The sequence below is a fragment of the Canis lupus genome, chromosome 14, assembly GCF_011100685.1.
Source record: "Canis lupus familiaris isolate Mischka breed German Shepherd chromosome 14, alternate assembly UU_Cfam_GSD_1.0, whole genome shotgun sequence".
NCBI classification, from domain to species: Eukaryota; Metazoa; Chordata; class Mammalia; order Carnivora; family Canidae; genus Canis; species Canis lupus.
The window spans coordinates 45,194,215-45,215,658 of record NC_049235.1 but is presented as its reverse complement, the minus strand read 5'-3'; the positions used below and the strand labels follow the sequence as shown (position 1 = coordinate 45,215,658).

Genomic DNA, 21,444 nt, shown 5'->3' with positions numbered 1-21,444 from the left:
GCTTGTCCTTCTCCTCCCCCTGCTTGTGCTTGTGTGAGTTCTCTCTCTCAAAAAATCAAATTTTGAAATAAATAAATATATATATATAAATGTATGTAAATCTGTATGAATTAGCATTTTAAAAAGTTCAAAAGACGGTGGTAACTAGGGGGGAAAAGCACATTGTAGAACAGTTATGGTTCTAAGAGACAGATACATATGTCTGTACACATGTATGTCATTGGAAAATCTTAAAAAACTGCATGTAGAAGTGTAGTTGTTACTAGTAATGGGAGGATGAGACTAGGGAAGAGGAGACCTGTGCTCTTTATCCTTTAATGTTGTACACTGTTTGAAATAGCATGGCACGTATATCTTTTTTAGAATTGAAAGCAACATTTTTAAAAGTGTTTTGGGACCACATTGTAGAAATAATCTGTATTATCAGTAGTGAGGTGTCCATAGTTAGCTTGCTGAAGAGCCGTTGAGAGTGTGATACTCATTTTTTAAAAGTGGTAAGATCTGGAATGCATTGTAATTGCTCAATCTTGTAGCTGAAGTACACTAAATTAGCATAACTAGAATCAAGAGTCAAGGAGTGAGAGGAAAAAATCTTTTTCCCTCTACTTTTCTAAGTTCTGTGCTGGGGACCCTTTAACAGAGTTAACAAGAGAACAAGTAAGTTTTATTAACACGTATACATGTCAGGTACCTTGGGAAAAGTGAGGTGGGGTAAAATTACACCATCTACAGCTAAGCACAAAAAGAAGGGCATGAAAAAAAAAAAGAAGGGCATGGAAGAGGCCTGTTGTTGGGTGGGAGGAGGAAAAGATGGTAAACCTGAATAAAAGTTGATAATGAGAAAAAAAAAAGTTGATAATGAGGATTTCAGTGCACTCTCTCCATTGATTTGAGTTCATGGCGCTTGCTTCATCTTTTGCTTCCTTCTCTTTTGGTAGAGAGATGGAGACACACGTAGAAATGGAGATTTCCTTTGTAAGTGTAAATTTCCCTTGCAAAAGGGAACTTCTCTTTTCTGAACTTCTCCTGTGTCTACTGTTTCTCTGAAATAATCAGCTCAAAATAATCCTCATGCCAAAGAGGCATATGTTGGTGTGGCATTCTCTCACTCTGGAGCAGGAATTGAAATAAGCCTGGATTAAAGAGAATGAAGCCCTAGACTACTATGGGAGCAGGAGAAAGAAGAGGACGAACATTGACGGATGGCAGAGGTGAAATCTGTAGGCTTTGGAAAGAAACAGGATTTGTAACCCCAGAATATGCCATCTTCTTTTTTTCTTTAGCTAGAGATGGCATTTAAGATGATAGCTTAGCCCATTTCAGAGAGCAACTCCATTTCCCTGGGTATCATACTCCCATGTATTTAAGAGGTATGCGTGTTTTTAAATTTGTGCTTGTTTTTCTCCTATTAATGTCTTTAATTATAGGAGAGTTTTGGCCAAGACGGATAGAGGAAAAATTGTTTTTTCTCCCCTACAGATTTTATAATTTTTGCAAAGTGTCTTGGATTATCCTTAGTTCATCATAGCAGTTTCAATGTTCCCTACAGTTTATGTTAAATCATTTCTGTGTATTTCTCTTTTGTTTGCTTCTAAAGTAATTCAGACATCACATTATTTAAAGTTACTGAATTAAGTCTATAAAGAATATTAAATCCCATTTTAATCTTTATTCTCTTTTATTTTTTTTTTAATTTATTTATGATAGTCAGAGAGAGAGAGAGAGAGAGAGAGGCAGAGACACAGGCAGAGGGAGAAGCAGGCTCCATGCACCGGGAGCCTGACGTGGGACTCGATCCCGGGTCTCCAGGATCGCGCCCTGGGCCAAAGGCAGGCGCTAAACCGCTGCGCCACCCAGGGATCCCTTTATTCTCTTTTATTTTTTTTTTTAATTTTTTTATTTATTTATGATAGTCACAGAGAGAGAGAGAGAGGCAGAGACACAGGCAGAGGGAGAAGCAGGCTCCATGCACCAGGAGCCCGACGTGGGATTCGATCATTAGTCTCCAGGATCGCGCCCTGGGCCAAAGGCAGGCGCTAAACCGCTGCGCCACCCAGGGATCCCTTTATTCTCTTTTAAATTAGGGGTTGTAATTTATCTCTTCAGTACAGTAACTTATTTGAAATCTAATGTCATGAAACCTACCTGAGATTTCCCTTGCTGTTTTTTTTTTTTTTTTTTCCCCTTGCTTTAAAAACAGCAATCAGGGAAACCTAAAAAAGAGCAAACAGGGAGATCTACACAATTCCATTTTTGTGTCAGCAGGTGGCAGACTTCTCTCTGCTGTGGCTCAGTGCTAGCTTTCTAAATTATCTTTCTCGTTTATGCATTTTTAAATTTGCATTTATTCTATGCAGAATTTACTCCCAGGCCATAAGTTTTTGTTCAGCTTCTCCTGGGATATCCTTTTCTTCTGTGCAACCTCCTCTCTTGGTTTAGGAACAATCTGCTCTTTTTCGGTAAGGATAATGAGAGCTCATGTATGGGTTAATCCGACCATGAGCCCTGTAAATTCTTTTTTTTTTTTTTTTTTTTAGCCCTGTAAATTCTATACTGCATCTTGGAGGGGTTTGTTCACCTGGATGTGATCAATGACTAGAGAATCTCCATCTAAACCAGGGCAGCCCGGGTGGCTCAGCAGTTTAGCACCACCTTCAGCCTGGGGCCTGATCCTGGGGACCTGGGATCAAGTCCCATGTTGGGCTCCCTGCGTGGAGCCTGCTTTTCCCTCTGCCTGTGTCTCTGCCTCTCTCTCTCTGTGTGTCTCTCATGAATAAATAAATAAAATCTTAAAAAATAAATAAATAAACCCTTGAGTTCAGCATTACTCCCTGCATTTTTAAGCATGTGCAGTAAAAATTCAGCATTCTTCTTGGGCCACCAACTCAGTGTCCAGCCCCATGTTTGGCCCGGGCACAGCCACCAACTCCACCATTGTAGCCATGGGATGGCACACACTGCTTCTGCAAAGTGGCATCTTTCAAATACATGGTGGCTTTTTGGGTATGCATACCCTTGATGGCCTGAATGGTTTCATATGTGTTCTTAAAGTGAACATGAAGACTTGAACCTTTTTTTTTTTAATTCTATTTATTTATTCGAGAAACAGAGAGGGAGGCAGAGACATAGGCAGAGGGAGAAGCAGACTCCATGCAGGAAGCCTAATATGGGATTCGATCCTGGGTCTCCAGGATCACGCCCTGGGCTGAAGGTAGCGCTAAACCACTGAGCCACCTGGGCTGCCCCAAAGATTTGAACCTCTTGATTTGCTTGATTTTGTAGGGTTTTCTGAGTCAAGCAAATAGCGAGCCATTTTCAGAGGTCACCTCAGGCCGCTTAGGGGAAGAGCTCGTTTATGCATTTTTATGTTTACTCTCTCACTGTTGTCTAAACCTGAAGGAGAGCAGAATTTATCACCCGAAAGTGTGCTACTTTGGCATGTGGATTATTGTGAGCTGAAGGCAATCAAGACCTGGAGGGGTCAGGAAGAGCTTTTTACTTTACCTTTATCTACCTAAAAGAATTTAGAAAGGGGGCACCTACCACGAAGAGAGGTATTACCAGAGATCACTCTTTTACCTGAGAGACTTACCTGCGTGAAGGCAAACATTGCTCTTCTCATTTTCCTGGAATTGCCTTACCTTTGGAGCCCCACACCTCTTCCCCTTTCTCCTTAGCTCAGGATGCTTTATAAGCCTCAATTGCCTGGTTGCCTTCTGGTCCTGTATCTTTGTGGGTTCCCATATTTTTGTGAGAGTTCTTATAGGTGTGAAATTAAAGATTTATTTTCTGCTAATCTTTTTTATTATGGGCTGGATGGCCTCAGCAAAGAACATAAAAGGGTGCAGGGGAAAGTATATCTCCTCCCCTACAAACTATTAATCTATAAAATTTTTAATTTTTAATTTTTTTAAAAAGAATACTTATTTATTTATTCACGTTAGACACAGAGAGAGGCAGAGACACGGGCAGAGGGAAAAGCAGACTCCATGCAGGGAGCCCGACTTGGGACTCAATCCCGGGACTCCAGGATCACACCCTGGGCCAAAGGCAGGCGCTAAACTGCTGAGCCACCCAGGGATCCCCTAATCTATAAAATTTAAACCAACTTTGATAGTTTTCTGCCATTATGGATTTAAATGCCGTTGCCTCTCTTCCATGTATGTTGTTTATCTTCCTCATTTTCAAGGTGCTGGTAGATTACAGAGTTGTTTAGTGGTTGATTGGAAGGTTGCTTAATTTGTTTGGCAAGTTCCTGCTTATGAGTGGGTGGAAGTAGATAGTCACATGTTTAACATGATGTGGGTTCCCACAGGATCCTTCCTGTCCCCACTTTATCTCTGAAGCCTTGTCATGGCACAGCTCTCTCGTTTATTTTACCTCAAATGCCCCACTCAGGGCCTGGGTTCAGAACACCATCATCAAAAAAACAAACAAATCATCTTCTTATACAGTCTTCTCCCTGAACAGTTTATCAGTTTAGCTAGATTTCTCTGTCCCAGTGTTCTAAGGGAATGATTTTCACTGAAGATAGGAAAAGTTTGAGAACCTAAGCATTGCAATATTGGGAAATGTTACAAAATAGAAACCTACTGAAGTCACATTAAGAAAACGGGGGGGGGGGGGGCGGCGAGAAAAGAGAAGAAAACAGGGCTACACTGGGACTAGAACTAGGAAACCATTAGAAACTGATTCATATTTGGGTTAGTTGGATACTGCCCTATTCTCTGCTAACCAGAGCAAAGGAACTAAAATTTGGGGTGTCTACTTATGTCCAAGTTCACTGTGCATGACCCTATTTAATCCTTAACACAGTCCAACTGGTAAATTGTTGTAATTTTTATTAATTTGCTTAGGATCTAGCTTAGTAAGTAGCAGAGCTAGCACTACAATTCTAGCTCTCTGATGCTTTGAAGGAAAGCTTGCTTCTCAATTGCTTTATGAAGTATTATTATGTTGCTGATCTTTAAAAACTTTGACTCTTTCCAAGCTAATTAAATATTTTTATTTGATTTCATCTTTTGTGCACAACTATGTACCATATATATGTATGTGTGTGTGTGTGTATATATATATAATATGTATATAGAGATATTCATGTATATGTATATGGTTTTGTCATGTGGCCCTAGTTCTGGTAGGGTGGGGAAATCTAGTGTTCCATGATTATCCACTTATTCTGTGTTTTATAAATATTGTGGCTTACATAGTGCGGATAAAGTAACTTCTTTAACTAGTTAAATAATTGGTGATTTGAACTCCTTCTTAAAGTTAAAAAGATTGAGAAAGGAGGAATGTCCAGCATTATCTCATGTTGAATAACAATTTTGTCTTTTTTTTTTTTTTTTTAAAGATTTGAAGCAGACTCCCCCATAAGCACAGAGCCCAACATAGGGCACAATCCCAGGACCCTGAGATCATGACCCCAGCCCAAGTCAGACACTTAATTGACTGAGCCACCAAGGCGTCCCTGAGTAACAGTTTTTAACCTGAGTACCTAGCGTCCTGGGGCCTAATCCTTGCCTGCCTGCTATCATAATGTGTAGGTGGTTAAATTGACCTGAGTAGCATATTTACAAGCTTGGCATATATAATTATAGCATTTTCAGTTACTGAAATTTAATTTTGCTAAAGTCATATGAGAAACATGGTTTTTTGTAAAGGATTAAACTTCTATATCCATTTGATTGATTTTTGAATCCCCCCTAATACACTTTCAATAAGCATAGATCATATGATTCAGTATAGATTTTTATTTTATTTTTTTTTAAGATTTTTAATTTATTTATTAGAGACACACAGAGAGAGAGAGACAGGCAGAGGGAGAAGCAGGCTCCATGCAGGGAGCCTGGCATGGGACTCGATCTCGGACCTCCAGGATCACGCCCTGGGCTGAAGGCCGTGCCAAATCGCTAAGCCACCAGGGCTGCCCCAGTATAGATTTTTTTTTTTTTTCAGTATAGATTTTTAAAAATTTATTCATGGGGTTCATGTGTGTGGATTTTTAGTCATGTGACTCAGTTTTAGGGAAGTTTTAAAAATTAAGGACTCAGGAGTACCTGAATTAAGATCCAGCTTTTTGTAAAGAATTTCTTCCTTTTTGGAGCACCTAGGTGGCTCAGCGGTTGAGCGTCTGCCTTCAGTTCAGGTCACGATCCCAGTGTCCTGGGATCGAGTTCCACATCAGGCTCCCCGGAAGGAGCCTGCCTCTCCCTCTGCTCATGTGTCTCTCTCTCTGTATCTCTCATGAATAAATCTTCCTGGGATCCCTGGGTGGCTCAGTGGTTTAACACCTGCCTTTGGCCCAGGGCGTGATCCTGGAGGCCCGGGTTCCAGCCCCACATCGGGCTCCCTGCAATGGAGCCTGCTTCTCCCTCTGCCTGTGTCTCTGCCTCTGTGTGTGTGTGTGTGTGTCTCATGAATAAATAGATAAAATCTTTTTAAAAAAGGAAAAAAATCTCCTTTTTTATTTACCTATTTTAAGTTTCATTTTTCCCTTGATTATTTTTTGTTTCTGATATAATACATGCTGATATAAAAATTACTAAATCTAGGGACTCCTGGGTGGCTCAGTGGTTGAGCATCTGCCTTCAGCCCAGTGCATGATCCTGAATTACCGGAATTAAGTCCCACATCGGGCTCCCTGCATGGAGCCTGCTTCTCTCTCTGCCTATGTCTCTGCGCCTCTCTCTCTCTCTCTCTGTGTCTCTCTCTGTCTCTAATGAATAAATAAGTAAAATCTTTTTAAAAAATTACTAAATCTAGATAAATAAAATGAAGTAATCAATTTTTACCACCCAAAAAAAACACATATTTCAGTAAGTGTACTCCATTGTTTTTTATGCATATAACTACTAAATACTGTTTTTTTCTGACAGGAGATCATATTGTAACATTGTTTTTATTTATTTATTTTTAAAGATTTTATTTATTTATTCATGACAGACACACAGAGAGGGAGAGAGAGAGGCAGAGACACAGGCAGAGGGAGAAGCAGGCTCCATGCAGGGAGCCCAATGTGGGACTTGATCCCAGGACTCCAGGATCCGGCCCCTGGGCTGAAGGTGGTGCTAAACTGCTGAGCCACCCAGGCTGCCCTGTAACATTGTTTTTAATAAGAATTATTCACTTAATTTTTTTAAGTTTATTTATTTATTTATTTATTTGTTTATTTATTTATTTATTTGAGAGAACAGGAGGCGGGGAGGGACAGAGAGAGAAGCAGGCTTCCCGAAGGGCAGGGAACCTGAGGAGGGGCTCGATCTTAGAACCTTGAGATCATGACCTGAGCTAAAGGCTGACACCTAACTGAATGAGCCATCCAGGAGCCCCAAGATTATTCACTTATTAATTTATTCCTTACTAATTTTACACTTATTTTCATGACTATATTATATTCCTTTATGTTATTATATCATATATATCATAATTTAGTAAGTTCTTCACTGTTGAACATTTAGATTGGTTATCATTTTTCATTATGATAAATAATGGGTCAGTAAACATACATGCTGCATCTGTGCAAGTCCATGACTATTTAAGAGGAATGCAGGGTCAAAGAGCATGCACAAATCTTAAATTTTTGAATGTGCTACCAGGTTACCTTCTGAAAAGGTTGTACCAGTATGTATTTCCACTAGCAGTATATACAAGTACCTAGCTCCCTGTTTTCCTGGGAATAGGTGTCATTTTTTTTCTTACTTTTGCCAAATGATAGTTGTTGTTTTTTTTAAGTATTCATTACTTTTGGAGTTGAATTTTTTAAAATAATTGGCCATTTATTTTCTTCTTTTCTGAATTGTCTTTTTATTGATTTGCAAGGGCTTTTATAAAATGATTTTAACTGTTAAAAGTAGGTTAGAAATGTATTTTTCCAAGTTTTTTTGTTCTCACTTTCATTTTTGAGTAGTGTATTTATGACCCTCCTTTCAAATCTTTAAATGGCTGCTATTGCTGCTGTTCCTTTTATTGAAGTATAGTTAACCTACAATGTTATATTAGTTTCAGGTGTACAGCATAGTGATTCAGTACTTCTTTCTACACATTACTCACCATGCAGTTTAGTCACCGCCTCTCACCATACGAAGTTACTACAATCATGATGGCCATATTCCCTATGCTCTACTTTTCATCTCTGTGACTTTATTTTTATAACTGGAAGTTTGTACTTCTTAATCCCGTTTGTCCTTTTATCCTGTTTCCCCACCCACCTAAACCACTCTTTAAACCAATGTACTAATACTTTATAATGTTTTACAGAGCTTAATTTGTATATGACTCCTCATTGACACATTATGACTTCATTCAGTATCCAGAGTGGGAGGAGAATATCGCATGTTGTTTAATTTGTGTAGCTTACTCATTAGTTTATCCTCCCAGACAAAGAATGAGGAAAGCTACTCCAGAAAAAGTAGTAAGGTGGAATTTTGACTCAATAGATAATTTTTTAAAATATTTTTATTTATTAGACAGAGAGGGGCGGTGAGGAGCAGAGGGAGAAGCAGACTCCCTGAGGAGCAGAGAGCCTGATGCTGGACTGGATCCCAGGACCCTGGGATCATCATGACCTGAGTTGAAGGCAGCCACTTAACCCACTGAGCCACCCAGGTGCCCAATAATTTTCATTTTACCTTCATAAACATGACTTAACATATGCTGTGTCCATTTTGTCCAGAGATCTAGTAGCATTATATGTACTTCTGCTTTTTTATATTTTGGGACATGTAACCTTTTAAAAATATTTGTTTTCTTCTGGGTATAATATAGATTACAGAAAATTTAGAAAATACCAAAGAGTATGAAGAAGAAAACAGTCACCTGGGATCCTTTTATTCCTCTGTGATGACTGTTAATTGATTTTTATAATATATTTGATTCAGCCATGTTCAATGATTATCTGTACTATTGAATTTAGTTTGGGGATCCCTGGGTGGCGCAGCGGTTTGGCACCTGCCTTTGGCCCAGGGCGCGATCCTGGAGACCCGGGATCGAATCCCACGTCGGGCTCCCGGTGCATGGAGCCTGCTTCTCCCTCTGCCTATGTCTCTGCCTCTCTCTCTCTCTCTCTCTCTCTCTGTGACTATCGTAAATAAAAAAAAAAAAAAAAAAAAAAAAAAAAGAATTTAGTTTGTTACTGGTTTATTACTTAGGACTTTTGTATCTATAATCCTAAGTGAACTTAGATTATGTTTCCTCTTTTTGTACTATTTTTGACAGAGTTTTGTTTAGGATTCTATACTAGTTAGTTTTATAAATGGAATTGGATAGCTTAACCTCTTTTTATGTGTTGTTAAACAATTTATCTAGCATGGGGCCATCTGTTCTTTAAAAGTTTGAAAGAGTTCTCCCCATGACACCTGACATAAAGCACTTTGAAGGCCATTCTCTGATAAACCTATTTTTGTAAGTTCTATTCTGATGAGCACACATTCCATTGTTGTACATAATATGTGTTACCAAGACTTTGTATAGGTTAAATTAAGTGCTTTGGTTTAACATACAAAGGTTTCTTCTATTTACATACTTTTAAAATTCAAGTTATCACTCACTCATCCTACATATAATTTCAAGTAATTCTTCACTACAAGTTGTTCATTTATGAACTTGAATCTCTTTCCAAATAACTTACTTCTTCATTTTCTTACTTTATTATTTTTTAAATGAGTTTATCTGACATAGCAAAAAGAAGATAGTAAGTTAAGTCTTTGTACTTTCTATTTAGAGGTATTGGATATAATACACCAATAATAAAAGTTTAAATAGCATAACCATTTTTGCCATTTTTAATGTGACCCATACCAAAGTAGCAATCCTAAACAATACTATTTCTTTTCAAAAACAGAATACCAACTGTGTGATATGGAAGGAGTCCAAAACTAAAACAAAGTTTTTCTTATTCCATTTTGGGCATAGAGGTCCAGATATAATAAAATGGAAACAACGATTTCAGTGCTAAGCATCTTGAAATATTAGAACATAGTGCATTTGAGAGGAGAGCTAGGAAAGATTCTCTTTGTTTATGGTATTGTATTATACCCAGGTTTCTTGAACTTGACCTACCTACTGCAACATAAATATCATTTCCTCTAAAGGAGTTTAAACTACAGAATTTATTACTTTTTCTTTTTTTAAGATTTTATTTATTTATTTATTTATTTATTTGAGACAGAGAGAGAGAGAGAGAGATGCAGAGTCACAGGCAGAGGGAGAAGCAGGCTCCATGCAGGAAGCCCGATGCGGGACTTGATTCCAGGTCTCCAGGATCATGCCCTGGGCCAAAGGCAGGCGCGCTAAAACTGCTGAGCCACCCAGGGATCCCCTGAATTTATTACTTTTTAAGTTAAAAAGATATAAACTATTTTGAAGAACCTCATTTGGGTTTCTGAAAATTAAATTAATCCTAGATTGTTGCAGAGTTTTTAAAGAAATTCATTTAGATTAGAATCATAGGTTTTCCTCAATTTGCATATTTGTGTACAAATTCATAAATGCAGCAATCAACTTCACTAGTAATCACCTAATAGCATAGGTTTTTAGAATGATTTTAAATGAGAAGAACTTACAGAAAATCTTTGTTTCCTGTTCATTTCCCCAAAATGTAATAATTCATTGTTCCATCTCTATTTTTGCTCCTAAACATTTAAAATCATATTCATAGGGCAGCCTGGGTGGCTCAGCGGTTTAGCACCGCCTTCAGCCCAGGGTGTGATCCTGGAGGCCGGGGATCGAGTCCCACTTTGGGCTCCCTGCATGGAGACTGCTTCTCCTTCTGCCTGTGTCTCTGCCCCTCTCTCTCTGTGTCTCTCATGTATAAATAAATAAAATCTTTTTTAAAAATTATTTAAAAATAAATAAAATAAAATCATATTCATATAACTATAGGAAACAGTTGCTGGAGGGGCAGTGGGTGGGAGGATAGGATAACTGGGTGATGAGCATTAAGGAGGCCATATGATGTGATGAGCACTGGGTGTTATATGCAACTGATTAATTACTGAACCTAATCTGAAACTGATGATGTACTACATGTTAGCTAATTGAACATGAATTTAAAAAATAAATTTAAAAATTAAAAATTAAATCATACTCTTACAAACCTTGGTAGCATCTGCTTCAATTCTGGACAGTCACAGTGTTGAAGTTAGCTGACTGTTGCCTTCTTTAGAGAAGTTTTAAGGGAAGTCAGATGCTTAAATGGATGTTTTGCATGTTTAAAAGAATCACCTGGTGTATATATCATACAGCAATTACAGCAATTAGCAGGAACAAGTTTTGCAAGAGTCTATAGAGAGAGTATTGCATTTCACCTACTACTGAATGGGCTTCCTTATGTGATTTTATTGTTTTGTTTGGAATAATTTCCTAGGTGTCAGTCAAGTTCAGATTGAAGTTTAAAAATATATTCTAGGGCAGCCCTGGTGGCTCAGCAGTTTGGCACCACCTTCAGCCCAGGGCCTGATCCTGGAGACCCAGGATCAAGTCCCAGGTCAGGCTCCCTGCATGGAGCCTGCTTCTCCCTCTGCCTGTGTCTCTGCCTCTCTCTCTCTCTCTCTCTCTCTCTTTCTCTCTCTCTCTCTCTCTCTCTCTCTCTCATGAGTGAATAAAATCTTTAAAAAAAAATTAAAAAAATAAAAATATATTCTATAGCCAAATGATGATTGGATTGTGGTAAACTGAGTTAGTAGTTGACTCTTAGATTGGGTAATTGAGAAATAAACTATCCTTACTATGTAGGTTTTGTGTAGAATTATGAAGTGATTTCTTTCACATACAACTATTAATTAATGTGGTACTTTTATTCCCTTTACTTCCGTGCCCCCAGATTAATGGCAAAATCAATCAATATGTTATTAAGGTTTAAACTGGATAAAGGGCAGCCCAGGTGGCTCAGTGGTTTAGCGCCACCTTCAGCCCCCTGTGTGATCCTGGAGACCCAGGGTCGAGTCCTGTGTCAGGCTCCCTATGGAGCCTGCTTCTCCCTCTGCCTGTGCCTCTGCCTTTCTCTTTCTCTCTCTGTGTGACTCTCATGAATAAATGGATAAAATCTTTAAAACAAAAATGCCATCTGTAAAAAAATAAATTGGGTAGATTTGATTTTTAACGGGCTTTTTTTTTTTTCCATTTCAAATTTTTGAGAAACTTTTTTTTTAATTTTTTTATGATATTCACACAGAGAGAGAGAGAGAGGCAGAGACACAGGCAGAGGGAGAAGCAGGCTCCATGCACCGGGAGCCCGACGTGGGATTCGATCCCGGGTCTCCAGGATCGCGCCCTGGGCCAAAGGCAGGCACCAAACCGCTGCGCCACCCAGGAATCCCTTGAGAAACTTTTTAATGGCAAAATACGAAGTGATCATTTTTAGCTTTTCAAGTTGATTGAATAAACTATCTAAATAGTTGTAGCTGGTTACTCAGAAGTACAAATGGCTATCTCTTTCTCCACTGATAAAGACACCTAGTTACAGTGTTAAAAGGGGAGAAAAATCTTCCAAAGATTTGAGTCCTGTATGGTAAGTTCCCTGCTCTTTGGTGTGTCAGTTGCAGGTATAGAGTTTCCTTTCAGAGCTTTATGAGTGATTTCTGTTTCCATGACCAAGAGTAAAGAAACTCCAGGACAACAGGGGCCAGTCATTGATTCCAGAGATCACAGTTAATTGTGCTGCTAAAAGAGCCTCTTTACAACTTCTAAATCTTCTATATTCCCTTTCAAAAACAGAACACAATATCTTAGAGCTATTTGAAACAAAATTCATTTTCCTTTACTCCATACTTTGTATTTGTGTCCTTGTTCTTTTTTTGTGGCATCGTTTCAAAACATTATTCTTTTTCTTTTTAAATATTTTATTTATTTATTTGAGAGAGAGGGAGAAAACATGAACAGGAGGTGGGTGAAACAGAGGGTAAGAGAAAAGCAGACTCCCCCGCTGAGCAGGGAGCTGGACATAGGGCTCGATACCAGGCCCATGGGAACACAACCTGAGCCCAAGGTAGTCGCTTAACCGACTGAGCCACCCAGGCACCCCTCAAAACATTATTCTTATTCACAGACATCTCTAGCCCTATCATGTAAGTTATGTGTATATCATTGCTTAGAAACAGCATGATATAATGAGAAGAATAGTCACATTAGTAGTAACTTTTCCAGACCTTAGGTTCCTTATCAATAAATAAGAGAAGTATTCTCTTTCTCATAAAGCTTTACTGAATAAACACAATGTATTGTCAGGGATTAAGAACACCCTGTCCCCTCAAGGTCCTTCTAGCTAGAGTAAGAATCAAATTGATATGAGACAGATTAACAGGAGAAAATCCAATTTAGTAGCATACATATAGGGAATCCACAAAGACATGGAATTTCTGAAGACTATCAGGCAAAATGAGGTATGTATGTCATTCTGAACTAAGGAGAAGGGGGTGTAGGGGTTTGGGTCTTCAAAGGGAAGGAATGCAGTCCTCAGGAAAAATGAAAAAGAGTGTTTGGTAAACAAATATATGTTGGGTCACTTAGAAACGGTGGGACCAAGAGAGGGCTTTGATCAAAGAGGCCTTGCTAGGTTCTTCTCTGTCTACTATACCTAATTCATAGCATAATGTAGTTATCTATGGGGATAGCTCTCTTCCTGGAGCAGGTCCTTTATCTAAATTCTTTTTAGGCACTTTTGGGGGGTGGGAGGGTCAGGGTAAATAGCTTTTCCTAAATCTGCTAGGTCTTGATTGCTTTTAACTCAAAATAATCTGTATGTTAAAGTGAGCCATTTTAGGGCAGCCTGCCCTTGGTCCCACAGTATATAACAGGCCATTCATTGCATGCTTCTGGGATTCTGAGAGGGTAAGAAAAGGGCTTGAAAAATGTTGGTCCCTCCTGAAAGGATTGCTCACCAGGCATCCCATCCCACCCCAAGCACATATGCACACTGGGTGGAACTGATCTTGTGGGAGAAGTTCCCTGTAAGCAGGGAACAGTGCTCCTGTTGCCTTTCTTCTCTCCTTGGGCTAGCAGAGCAGAACACCCGCAGAGCCAAAGTCATCTTCCACCCCCTTGATAACATACTAGCCAAGTTTCTTTTCATGCTGTATTTTGTTTTGTTATAGAGCCAACTGGCTGAATTCCTTGTTCTGTCTCCACTTTAGAAGTACTGTTTCAATTTATCCACCCATGATTGACTTTGGTTGTTTTACTTTATTTTTAACTTACTTTTCTGATTATGGACATGGTTGATGCTACTACTGTAATGTTTGTAATAAGCCATTTTCTGTTTCCTAAGGAACTCATTTTATAAAACTCAGAAATAAAAAATAAAATAAAATAGGGGCAGCCGCGGTGGCGCAGCGGTTTAGTGCTGCCTACAGCCCAGGGCATGATCCTGGAGACCCGGGATCGAGTCCCACGTCGGGCTCCTTGCATGGAGCCTGCTTCTCCCTCTGCCTGTGTCTCTTCCTCTCTCTCTCTCTCTCTGTGTCTCTCATGAATAAATAAATAAAATCTTTTAAAAAATAAAATAATAAAAATAGCCCCTTAATCCCATCTGATATTGTCTTATATATATTCTATTTTAGACTTTCCAATGCTTGTATAAAGAATTTTCCCCCCAAATTGAACTCTTGCTATAGATACTCTCATAACTTTTTTCACTCAATAGATCATGTATCCTGAGTATATCTGTAAATATCCATCTCATAGACCCCACCCATTGATTTACAGGCATGGATTCTGAAGTCAGAAAGTTTGAATACATTTCTGCTACTTCTCAGCTACAGCTTTAATTTATTCACCTGAAATATGAGGATAATAATAGCACGTACCTTCTGGGGTTATGAGTGTTATAGGAGATGAAGTATGTCTATGTCAAGTGCTTAGAAGTACCTAACACATAGTAAACATACAATAAATTTTAGCTATTTATAATAATCATTTTTGGGAACTGTATAATCTTGTATTTTATGTGTATACTACAATATATTCACCTCTCTTATATTAATGAACATTTAGATATTGGGCATTTAGGTTGCTTACAGTCTATGGGGCACCTAGGTGACTCCGTCAATTGAGCATCCCTCGCGTGATCTCAGTTCAGATCTTGATCTCAGGGTCATGAATTTGAGCTCTGTGTTGGGCACCACTCTGGGCCTCAAAAAAAAAAAAAGTCTATAGAATATATCTTTGCAACTAAATCTTTGTGTACTGCCTTATTTCCTTAAGTTAGTATTCTCAGGACATAAAATTGATATGTCAAAGGGAATGTATATTTCTGAAGCTTATAATAATATTTCTAAATAGCTCTTCAAAAAACAACTCTGACTCCAGCATTCTTTATGTTGTTAAGAATGATTTATCTTGAGTCATCTTTCTGAGTGCTAGCTTTAAAATTCTTATCATTGCTACTTATGTTAATATATTATAGGACAGTTAAGTCATCGTATTCATACGTAATACAGGCGTATTTTCAAAAAGGATCACCTGGTAGCCCTTGAGCCTCTATTAGTAGAATATAAATGATTTTCTTGGTAGAGGAATGTTTTGTTGTAAGTCTTCTTATCTTATTAAAATAAGACAGCAGTGCCAAATTTTTAACCTTTGGTAGGTACCATGTTTGGATAATTTGCTAGTGACCTTTGAAAAAATCATTTAAACATTTTTTTGCATTGTTTTTAACAGAGTATGCTACTTCACAAAGTTTGACTACTGAAATGCTATGTGGGTTTGATTTCTCTTGAGCAAAGAGAAAAGGCAGATGTAAATATTTATGTAAGTGTAGCCTCCTCGTGTTCCTAATGATAAAGCTTCCCAGAGAGCCCGTAGCATAACTTAACTATCAGGCCCTGACATATGGTATTTGCATATTGCAGCCTGCTACTCGGGTTAAAAGCAAGCCTGGTTCTCTTTAAAAGTTAAAAATATTTTTCTTCACAACAGTTTCACTGTTTTTATTTCTAACAGGAAAGTAACATTTTCAATCTTCTAACCTTAAAACTTAGTTTTCATTGTTTGTGTTCAGGTTTTTTTAGCAAATAAAATTTACAGTGTAGGCAATATGAAGAAAAACCTTAAAATCAATAAAGGCTCTTAACATTCTAGTGACCGCACTTACATGCATCATGTCTTTTCTCCTGTGTCTTAAATGAGGTAACCTTTTTTAAAGTTGTGACTAAAATATACCAACATAAAATTTGCCATTTTAACTGTTTTTAAGTGTACCATTCAGTGGAATTGAGTACACTGACATTGTGCAACCATCACCACCATCCATCCCCAGAATTCTTCGTTTTCCAAACTGAAACTCTGTCCCCATTGAGCAATGGCTCCCTTTCCCCTCCCCCCAGGCCCTAGCAAACAAAACCTACTTTTTTTTTACTTTGTATTGAAATATAATATTCATACAGAAAGATACATATACCACAAGTACACTGACAACCAAAAAACAGGATGAGGAAGGGGAGTATTTTAAGTATTAATATGGAAGTTCCAGTTTTCTTGCAGAGCTGTTTGCCAGCTCTAATAATACAGATTTACCTTCTCTTAACTGTCACATTATTTCAATTGATCATTTTCTGTAGACTGGCCGGTGAGTAGCTCAGAGCTAGCAAGTGTCACCCAGAGCATAATGAAGCACTGTGTAGTAATGCGTCACAAGACCATTTTTGCATAGAGCTTAGCCAAGGCTTTTGGAACCGCCCTCGGGTGCACCTTGTGCTATATTAGTGCTTCTCAGACAGGAAGAATTTTCTTTCGCTGGCGTAGCTCGTCCGGTTACCTGCAGGGTAAGTGTGTACAGCTCATGTCAACAAAGAAGTTTCTCTGGCTTCTCTTTATCTGACCCTTATTTGGCTCAGTATCTTGTTGAAATTTTAGGCATTTAAAAATACAAATTAAAAAAAATAAAATAAAATAAAATAAATACAAATTAAGGAAATAAAAATAGAATAAAGCAGTATAATGTAAAACTTCACAGTTTACAAAGATATGAATATGTAAAACTTCGCAGTGTCTTGGGTCTTAGAAATTACAGTTTAAAGGATCTAATTTTCAGAGCTTCTTGTTTCATATGTAAATATTGAGAAAAAGCAATGTACCCTCAGAAATCTCAAAGGAAAAAAAAACACTGTAAGATCCAATTTTGTTGTTCATTTAGTTGCTCTGTGACTGATTTTGCTGATTGCCACATAAATTTGTGTCCCTAGGACTGGGAACCATATATTATGCCTTGGAATCATATATAATGCCTAGTAATAATTAATTTTTATTTTGTGCGTGTGCGTTTTATCTAAGATACTATGGAATAGGATTATATGATATGTTTTATGAATTGATAAAAGCTGGATTATAGTCTCTAAAGTTTAATGAATTGTACACTGAAAATTATGGTTCAAAAAAAAAGAAAATTATGGTTCAAACATATATTACTATAAAACCCTAGAATGTTGTGGCTTAGATTTAAATAATTGAATTTACCTTATTTTTTATAGTTTTTTTTTTCTTAATGAGGAAAATTAGATAATGCAGCAGACCATTTCTGTAAACAGTTTATTTGGTTTTTATTGGCAGTCTATATCCAAGCCCTGCATCTCTAGATATTGCTTACCACCTGTGCTGCTGTTCTAGGACAAATTCAAGGACAGAACTCAGAGTGCCCTAAGTGTAATCAGTATAAATTACTTAATTTCCATGTGTCTTGGTTTACTCCGCTTGAAAAATGCTATTAGATATTAGGACAGTGGGGGTGGAGAGGATATATGAATAAATTCTAAGTTCTGAAATCATGTGTTTTTTTAAGTATCCATCAAATTCTGACTAAGAAGCCAAGTTTTACTGCCTAAGAAAAGTGGTGTAAATTGCCAATTTTTAAATAACTAGCCTTTGAAATCTATTTTTCCTCTCTTTTATTTCCTTCTCTTCCCTTCCTATCTTTTCTTCTTCGGCCCAACAGGCTCAGGAAAGACCTGAGAATATTCAGTTTCATTTTTGTCTTACGTGTGTATTGAGAAAGTTTCACTTTTCAGTTTGGGTTTTGTTTTTTGTTTTTTCTCACTGCTGCCTTGAAAAGTCTAATTAGGGAGAATTATTTAAATGCTCCAAGAAACTGATTTACAATGCTACTGAAATGACAAATTTATGTTTGATCTTTCTTGTGCTAATCACCCTAAGAAAGTGTCATTATTAAAAATATAAGCTTAGGTCAAGTAATACAGTTGCTGGAAAAATGTAACAAAAATGGATTCATTTGGAAGTTTAATACCGTTGCTGGTACCCTGTCCAAATTATAGTAATACGTGCCCTTTTCTTATGTAAGTAATGTACAGTTTACCATTCAAAATTTCATTACCTTATTGTTGTGTAGTGTAACTGTCTCTGCAAGTATCACAATTGAAGCAGAATCACAACTTTTTAAGCCAAAGATATTGGTGAACATAATCTTTCTCACTTTCACATAAGACAGTCAGGTGGATATTTAAAAATATTCAATTTGCATTCAGATAAAGGCAAGTAAAGTTTTTTCATGTAGACATAGAAATTTTAAGTCATTGATTTGATTAACATCTTTTCAAGATTAAGTTAATGATCTCAGAAGGAGATAGATACCACAATCGCTAAAACTTTTCTGTTATCAACTTTGTGCTATTCCAGTCAAGTTCTTACCTCTTGCTTCCGTCTTTAGCTTTGTCCTACATATTCTGTGTAATGAACACTTAACCTCATAGTGAAAGCACACAGAGTAATTCTTTTCCCATTTCCACGCTTACTAGTCGACATGAAAAATTCCAAAGACTTTAAAACTTCAAAACTTCCTATGAAGACGGTTCATACTTCCAAGGCTGGCATTTTCTATTTTTGAATGTGTCTTCTACACTTGATGTGTTGTTTCCAACAGCCCTCTCCTGAAGCATCTGCAACAGATGACCGCTGGCAAAGTGAGCCAGAACATTATATACCAAGTATAGGTTTACAAGTCTATTGGTTTAAAAATACCCTGCCCTAATTTTCAGTGTCTTCCTTAGATTAGTGCCAGAATGCTGGCATTTATGCCTTACTCCTGACACTTTTGTAATGATAGAGACAATGGGGTGATTTTTGCGTTGGAACAACAGTATCACTTTATGTGATATTATCCCCGAACAAGGATACATTCTGGTCAGATTGCCAACCTTCAGTTGAGATTTGCATAGTATCCATGAACTATTAGTTTATCAAAAATAATGCCCTAAAATTTGCCATTATCAAATTTCTGATGACTCTTTGTTTTTGTTTGTGTTTCATTTAAAGAAAATACATAGAGACTATGAGAAAGACAGTTACTTTTTTACTTACTGATGGTGGATTTTTTTTCCCCCTCTTTTCTATTTTTCTTCATAACCATAAATGAGCCAAACTTGGTGGTGGTGGGAACAGGAATTGGGCTGCCTGGCTCTGTATAACAAGATTTGAGATTCCCAGATATTAAAATGTATTCTGCACTGCTTGAATTGTTTTTCTTTGGGCTTTTCAGATGTTCTGCAAACTCTATAGTACTTTTCCACATTCTTCTTCCTCTTTTCCAAGCTGATAAAGTGGTTTGATTGATTGATTGATTTTTTTAAAGATTTTATTTATTTATTCATGAGAGGCACACACACACAGACAGAGAGAGAGAGAGAGGCAGAGACAGGCAGAGGGAGAAGCAGGCTTCCCATGGGGAGCCATATGTGGGACTCGATCCCAGGACCCTGGGATCACAACCTGAGCCAAAGGCAGATAGATGCTCTACCACTGAGCCACCCCGGCGTCCCAAAATGGTTTTATTTAAATAGTGGTTTCTGAGAAATATAGACCCCTGTTCAGATAGTAAACATCAAAGGAAAACCATAAGCATATTGTATGCTTTGGTTCCTGTAAATGAAGAAACAGATTTTTTTTTGTTTGTTTGTTTTTAAAAGATTTTATTTATTTATTCATGAGAGACACAGAGAGAGGCAGAGACACAGGCAGAGGGAGGAGCAGGTTCCTTGCAGGGACCCCAATGTGGGACCTGAGCCAAAAGCAGATATACTCAACCCCTGAGCCACCTAGGTGCCCTGAAGAAACAGATTTGTAAACAACTTCTATGGCATCTTCTTTGTTCAAGATCAAGGATTGACAAAAAGGAAGGGTTACTTTAATTTGACTACAATCCTCTAAAAGGCTACTAACCAGGGCAGCCCCGGTGGCTCAGCGGTTTAGCGCCGCCTTCAGCCCAGCGTGTGATCCTGGAGTCCCGAGGATCGAATCCTATGTCAGGCTCCCTGCATGGGGCCTGCTTCTCCCTCTCTGTGTCTCTCATGAATAAATAAAATCTTAAAAAAATAAAATAAAAGACTAGCCACGCCCCCAGCATGGCCTCCAAGGGCCGGAGGCTCCTATATAAAAATAAATAAATACAATAAATAAAATAAAATAAAATAAAATAATAAAATACTACTAACCCTCAAACCACCACTACAATTACGTTTTAGGGGTAGTGATCAAAGTACTTATGAGTTATATAGAGTATATAGATAAATAAATACTTCTGTAGATACTAGATTATTTTTTAGATGTGAAAAATTGAGTTATCTTACTATTTGGAAGTACTGCTTACTCAGCTCTAAGATGCCATCAATTATAAGACTTAGCTTTTCTTAGTGGTGGGGTGGGGGGGGACAGGAATACCTTTTTATAAGACATTTCCCAATTTTATGCGTTTAAAATGCAAGGGGAGAAATGAATTTTAGATTTTGAGAACATTTTATGTATCTGCTATAATACATTTTAATTATAAAGAACATAGATCTAATGTCCAACTTTTTTTTAAGATTATTTATTTGAGAGAGAGAGAGAGAGAGAGCAGGGGGAGGGACAGAGAGTCTTAAGCAAACTCCACACTGAGCGCAGAGCCTGTTGCAAGGTTCGATCTCACAAGCCTGAGATCCTGACCTGAGCCAGCTGAGCCACCCAGGCACCCCTATAATGTCCAACTCTTAAGAAAAAGTTGTTTTTCCATTTCAATAAAGTTGCCCTTTTTAAAAACTGCTTTTCTTAAAAAATTTTACTTACCTAGTCTAAAATAAAAGTAAAGTCATGGAGGAATAAAAGTAAGTAATTTTCCCTAAGATCAATACTGCAAAAATGAAAAAGAAAAAAGAATAGTAAAAAAAAAAAAAAAAGAGAGAGAGAGAGAGAAAAGAATAGTGATAAGAGATTTTATTTTATTGAGATTTTTTTTAAACTACTTCTTTTGGTTTAACAAATTGATATGTATAAATCCCACCCAAACCCATAAAATGATTGTTTAATTAAAACTATCACGTACTGGGATCCCTGGGTGGCACAGCGGTTTGGCGCCTGCCTTTGGCCCAGGGAGCGATCCTGGAGACCTGGGATCGAATCCCAAATCGGGCTCCCTGCATGGAGCCTGCTTCTCCCTCTGCCTGTGTCTCTGCCTCTCTCTCTCTCTCT

General features: G+C 37.8%; 1 protein-coding gene and 1 long non-coding RNA gene across 6 annotated transcripts in view; one reads left to right on the top strand and one right to left on the bottom strand.

Moving 5' to 3' along the window:
• The window catches only part of NT5C3A (5'-nucleotidase, cytosolic IIIA), a 55,551-nt gene that overhangs the window by 15,551 nt on the left and 18,556 nt on the right, over nt 1–21,444 (top strand). The window contains exon 1 of one of the 5 annotated variants that reach the window (XM_038557291.1): nt 1,053–1,211. The exons of 2 other annotated variants lie outside the window; for them this stretch is intronic. The gene's annotated coding sequence lies outside the window, so the exon portion shown is untranslated. Of the gene's footprint in view, nt 1–1,052; nt 1,212–16,674; nt 16,758–21,444 lie in introns of those variants that run through there. 2 more of the 5 variants (XM_038557289.1, XM_038557292.1) reach the window with 2 other exon arrangements.
• Nucleotides 16,424–19,046, bottom strand: LOC119866550. The gene is made up of 2 exons (XR_005369687.1): nt 18,634–19,046; nt 16,424–16,750 (listed from the first exon to the last, which is right to left on the bottom strand). It is a non-coding gene; the product is annotated as an uncharacterized LOC119866550 (long non-coding RNA).